At 40.0% G+C, this 6,139-nt stretch overlaps 1 protein-coding gene across 5 annotated transcripts in view; it reads left to right on the top strand.

Moving 5' to 3' along the window:
• The first annotated feature begins 4,702 nt into the window (after nucleotides 1–4,702).
• GPR174 (G protein-coupled receptor 174) overlaps nucleotides 4,703–6,139 on the top strand; it is a 33,238-nt gene continuing 31,801 nt past the window's right edge. For 2 of the 5 annotated variants that reach the window (XR_012669983.1, XR_012669984.1), the window contains exon 1: nucleotides 4,703–4,934. The gene's annotated coding sequence lies outside the window, so the exon portion shown is untranslated. The remainder of the gene's footprint in view (nucleotides 4,935–6,139) is intronic. The other 3 variants (XR_012669985.1, XM_075132441.1, XM_048865224.2) reach the window with 3 other exon arrangements.

Below are 6,139 nucleotides of genomic sequence, written 5' to 3'. Positions count from 1 at the left end.
GTTTTACTAAAGGGAATTAATTTCATCATTTCATACATAGTAGGGACCGAAAATTTCTTGTAGACCATTATCATACTTATTTAACAAAAAATTTAGGCAAGATGCTCTAGAAATATTGAAAGGCCACAAAATGAGCACAAAGCAAGAAAATACAAAAGACAGGCAAGAATGAAAGAAATGGAATTCTGTAAAGGAGATAAAAATGTAGCAATAAAGAAGGGAGAGAAAATATTTGACAAAGAGTTAAGGGAAATAGATCAGATTTTGCCTGATCCCTGTTTATTCACTATGTCATTTCCACTAAAGCCTTATCTCAGCTGTTTTTTAATCTCTGCAGTGATGGTACCTCCCTGGCTAATTTATTCCACTAACCAGTTCCACTCGTTAATATTGTTCCCCCTTTGTTTCTAATGATTAGCTAATATTAAAGGCATTGTCAAGTTGTTTCCTTTCGGAGAAATTGATTACATCAGTCAGATATTTCTGTGCAATCCTGTATATTTACAAATGATGGACACAAAGTCCTGTTTCCCTGAACAAGGTAGGAATAAACAATAGGAAGCTGCTTCCCTGTTCACAAATCCAAGGCTGCTTTCCAGCCAGTCCTGTGCTCACAGGAAGCTGTCTCTTTCATGGCTTCCTCCAAGGGCCATTCTCACCAGCACTTCTCTGGCTTTCTCCTCACTTTCTGGACCTGTCTGCTGCTGACACACGCAACTTTCCCAATCAGTGCTCCAGCCCTGCATTTGCAATCAGTTCCAGGAAAAATCCTCTTATTCTCCCCGAGTGTGTTCTTTCGCAGGCCTTACCATGTGCCTTGACTGGTGGTTTCTATTTTTTCAGCTGTCTTTAAACAAAGGGGCATTCCATTGCTTCTTCTTTAAACCTGAAGGAAAGGGGGCTAACATGCCCATCAGCTTCAAGAAGTCTGCAATTGCCTATAGATCAACGAAATGCTTGCAAGCAGCCACCAGTACCACCCAGCATAATACGTTTTCCCAAATAACTCAGCTAAATGTTTTCCTCCTTGGCTTCATGTCATTACTCCTTAACTTACCCTGTCTGAAACTGGGAATAGTGCCCTTTCTATTACTCTACTGTTAGCCAATAGGTATTTATTCACACTGATCGCATTCTGTCATCAGCTGGTCTTTTCCACAGCACTTCAATCTAGCACCCATTGTTGCTACCCACATCTTGGACTTTCTTACAAGCCGCTGTTCTGATTTCTGCCCAGACTGAGCTGCACTGGCTAGAGATAGATGGGTCTGAACCACAATCCTGGGTCCAAACACACCCAGATTTTGTGAGGGTTCAGAAACTGAACCAGGATGATGGCCCAAACCGCAGAGCTGTCTCACCCCTCTACCTGGCCACACCAAGTCCCTGGATCCAGACATACACACATTTTGGGATGTTTGAAGTCTGGACCTGAATTTTGTGACTCAGTGCCCTCTCTGGCATTATTGTGATAGCACTCTGTGTGAGTGAAGCCTCTTCTTCTCCCCCACACACATAGAGTAGGAGGGAACCCACAATAGCTAGTGAATGGACAGCCATCTCCACTAATCCCTTTTAAGTACATTAAGAGACTCACTGGATTTATCCGTTGGGGTTTTATTGATGATCTCCTCGGCTCTAGGATTATCTCAGTACTGATTAGACATAAGCGTGGGCCTAATGGCTGGATCCCAGCACCCTCAAACTTTGGAGGAATGGAGATGAAATCTAGATCTGGATCTGAATTCTTTGACTCAGGCTTATCTCCAAGAGTGATGCAACCCCTCCCCCCCAGCAGAGTTGGGGAAGCCATGGCTTCTTGGCTGCCTATCTCCCTGACCCAGCTTAACACTGAGGGGCAGCTATTAGTCCTGGCAGAACATCCTGAAGAGCTGTCACTCTCTGAATTGCTATTGACAATTAAATTGCTGCATTTCAATGGATCTCATGACCAGAGTCCCAGCCCCTCTCTCTGAGATTCATCTCCAAAGGGCTCATTCCATCCTTTTAGCCCCAGGTTTTCTAGTTTCTTTACAGATAATTTAGATTCAATTCCTGTAACCATAGCCTTCTAATTTCAGTCCCTCTACTGATCCATTGGCTCAGAATACATCAGACCTATTTTTGGCTTGAACCTTGTTCAATAAACAATAAAGAAGATGCTAGAGCTAGAAGAGTTATATATATCCATCATGCTGCTATTCAAACCTTGTTGTTTACAATTTTTAGCAATACTAAAGTCATATAGAGCTGATAACCTCAACATCTAAATTGCCTTAAACATTCTCAGATCTTCTGCCCTGACAGTGCGTCAGTCAGAAATGATTCTTAATTATCCCACAAGGTAACAAAAGACACTGATGGGTGTCAATGGTAACTAGGTGAAATCATATTCACCTACTGCAAAACATGTCAAATCATGGCTTCACAACCAGTATTGACTCCACTGGAACGCTTCCTAGAAGTAAAGATCCATGTGCATGAATCCCTTTGCGGGTCCAGAGCATAATCCTGACTTGGTCCTTCCATGCTATTTCCATGTCAGCCTCGGGGTCACATTCAGCATTGATGTAAATGGTGGTGGGAACTGATGAGTAAATAAGAAAGTAGCTTTAATTGTACCTGACTGGCATGCAGTTGATGGGCAAGTGAGTGCAGGTTACATGCTGAGTGGGACTGAAGGGAATGTATCAGCAAAGGATGAATAGGAGGGTGAAAAAATAGCCCACCAGACACAATATTGAGGTCAATGTAACATAAAACTTTTCTCCTCATCACTGTCTTGTGTCCCTGAACCTTGTTCACTGAGAATCAAATATGAAATTAATCTAACCCTAGCCAATACACATTTTTATTTTGCTAATGGGGTGTCAAAATCATCAATTACTACATTTGTGACACAAATAGATGATCATTGAAATAATGTAAGAGTGGATATATTTTGCAGTATTATCCCATTGCAAATATATAGTAAAAGGCTTCAGAATATAGTCTCTGGTAGAAGTATGGAAATATCCTTTAGTCACTGAAAGGCAGGTCTAGACAACAAACTCTAAGCATGGAGAGGCCATTGAAATGCCACACCAGGAATCACGCCAGTCCTTGTGCTTAACGCAGATGATCTATTCTCTAGGCCCTCTACCATTGTCGTTTTCATGGGCTCCTCCTCGCTCTCCCTTCAGTCTTACATGGTTGTAATCCAAACCACCAAAAGAAAAAGAGAGTTGACCATGATATAAAATAGACCATAACTCTGTAGGTCATAGACTCAGCCAAGGTGTGTAGGTCTCTGGCACAATGACATGACCTGTCACAGGTAATCTAAATACTGAAGGTAGAACGGTTTACATAGTCCCTTCTTGTGGAGTTGTGTCATTTAATGGGGAAGAAGTCTGTAACTAAGAATACATCCCAATCAGGCTGCATGGGAGCTCTTCAACAGAATTAACAGGGTAAACTTCAAATGGAGAAAGGAAAGGAAAAAGACTAAGGATAATGAAACAGTCCACAAAGTCTGAGAGTGGAGTAGTATGAATAGTCCTATTGTGAGTCTGGCCTGTAGTGTTGACGTTCTTGTTGACCATCTGAGGAGAGAAGTAGCTATAGACTGAATCATGTGCTTCTATTTCCAAGCGACAGCCCTGATGGAAGACAAAAGAGCTAGCCCTCTTGGAGCTGGGAAAGTGAAGGACGGGAGATGATGCTAAGGAGATTGCCAGAGAAGCAAGGATGTATTGCTTCCTCAGAAGTCTCCAGCCAGCAAGAAGAGTACAAACTAAAGAAGCAGAACAGTGATGGGGGACATATGGCTACCAAGATAGATAGGTAGAAAGGACAGTTAAAGGAGGGAAAGAGAAAAGGGGAATGGAAAGAACCGAGAAAGTGAGGAGGTGGGGTTTGGGAAATGGAGGGACTGAGGGATTTGGAAAGGGATGTGTAAATTAGTGGAGAGAGGGAAGAAAAGGGGAAATGAAGACAGTGACATAGGGTATGAGGAAGGGAGGAAATAGATGATGTTGGCAGGGGGGAGATAATGGACTAGGGCATGGAGTGAAGAAAAGGAAAGGCACAATGGAAGAGAAATTCAAAAGGTTGCGATGAAATGAAGAAGGAAAAGAAAATCCTACTCTATGGGGATTAAAAGAGATAATACAAATGGGGGTGGGGGAGGAACAAACTAAATGAAGAAATGGAAAAAGGGAAAGAAAAGTGTCACATGGTTTTCAGTACTTTTAACTCTGTCTCCTTGGCAGAAAAGGGGGCTCTGGAGGGAAAATTTTGCTGAGAACTGTTAGAAAACATCATTTTGTCACTGAACCTCAGCATCTATTTCAGCTAATTCAAGCCCTGGTGTAGCCATTAGCTTACAGCCATTAAACTGTACCAGCAGGTACTTGTGGGGGATTTATTGTTAGAGTGAGGAGGAGCAGCAACCATTAGAGATCATATGGATCTACACATCTGTGAGGTTCACCAGGATGTGTCAATATGCCCTGAATTAACAATTAAAAAATGATGTTCTCTGTTACTATACAATCAGACCAGATTGTGAACTATCAACTACCTGATTGGAAGACAAGACAATGTCATATAAATAGAAATGGTCACTTTTCCTTCCCTCTTTTAAAGTGTAAATATTGCGTGCATTTTGAACCATAGTTGCTCACCATTCGTCTGTGCTGCCCACTGGAAAAAGGAAATGTAAAAATGTGCAGATTGCAAGTTGCTCTCGGATGTTATTCTGAAGCAGTGACAGCTCTCTACTACTGGCATTTCTGAGCTCAGATGTACTCTGAAAGCTCTCAGCAGTTGCACTTTTGTTTTATATATCAAACAGGGAGTGGAAACTTGTATGCGATCGGTAAAGTCAGTTTCTGAGTTACTCGTACCAAAAGCTCTCAGAGCTAAACAGAAACCAGAAGAAACTGCAAAAGGTAGGATTGTTATTTTTGGGGGGGAGCTAATTTGTAATCTTTGCTGTACTTTTTCTTTTAAGAAGTTTAAAATGTACCAGTTAACAATACAACTTAGCTTTATACTGCATATTTCACCCACGTGGCAAAGATAGGATGGAATGAAAGAATAACTTTCAGAATGGAAGATAGACTAGAAATTTTTTTTTAAAAAATAGGAAGATTCATGGAGGGCATATAGAAATACTAGGTGGTTGTAGTGCAGAGGAAATTAAGATAAAGGAGTATCATTAGAACTCTGGAGGGAAGCTTGTTTTTTCTGTTTAGCTGAAGGGTGGATTTCTTCCAATGTATATAAAAGGATTTGTAGATCAGAGTTATGAAGCATTAGAAGTTTTTACATAATTTTTAACTGTAAAATTTCAAACCAGATTTTCTACTGCTGTGATGTGGCTATCAAGAAAGAAACAATATTCAAAAAGGAACAATTATAGTTTTTTTTCCCATTCTTGTAAGCTTTATAGCTGAAATCAATAAGATTTCTAAAATTTTACTGACATGTCATTTTGTAAAAGAGAACATTTAGATTTTTAGTGGGAAATATGGAACAACCTAAACAAATCTATTAGTATCTCAGGTAACTGTTACACATATATCTATAGATCTCACTTACATGTAAGTGGGTGTTTTTGTCTAATGGATTTTTATTAATGGAGCACATCCTTGTACAAGACAATGCCCAGTATAACATGTTAACTCCAGGTAAAAGAAGAGTTCCTTTCTATTCCATTCCCATGTTCCAGTTTTTTCTAATACATTTTTTTTGTTTCATTTGTACCCCTTATATCTTTCCAAGTGATCACTACCATGATGATGTATAAGAATGTAAGTAGATAGCTTTACACTGTGCTTAGCACAATGGTATCTGAAACAAAGTCTAGGTATTGTTAAGCACATGGCAGAACTCACAATGGAGAATGTAAACAGAATAGTCTGGCTAAAACTCACATTGTTTTAATGCTAGCTGTAATTCACCTTTAATAACATTTTTTTGAAACACTGCAGTAATAAAAAGAAGAGGGATGTGCTGGTTAGCTGAGAATGGACTTTGTCTTTTTTACTCATGTAACAAGGGTGCAAAATACTAGCTAAGAATTAAAATGGAAAGATTTATATTTCAAACAGAATTAAACCAAGATACTGTACCATTTTTGCCTGAGTACTCT

Source organism: Caretta caretta, chromosome 9 (assembly GCF_965140235.1).
Source record: "Caretta caretta isolate rCarCar2 chromosome 9, rCarCar1.hap1, whole genome shotgun sequence".
Classification (NCBI taxonomy): Eukaryota; Metazoa; Chordata; order Testudines; family Cheloniidae; genus Caretta; species Caretta caretta.
Note: the sequence above shows the minus strand (reverse complement) of the source record. Positions and strands in the feature narration are given on the sequence as shown.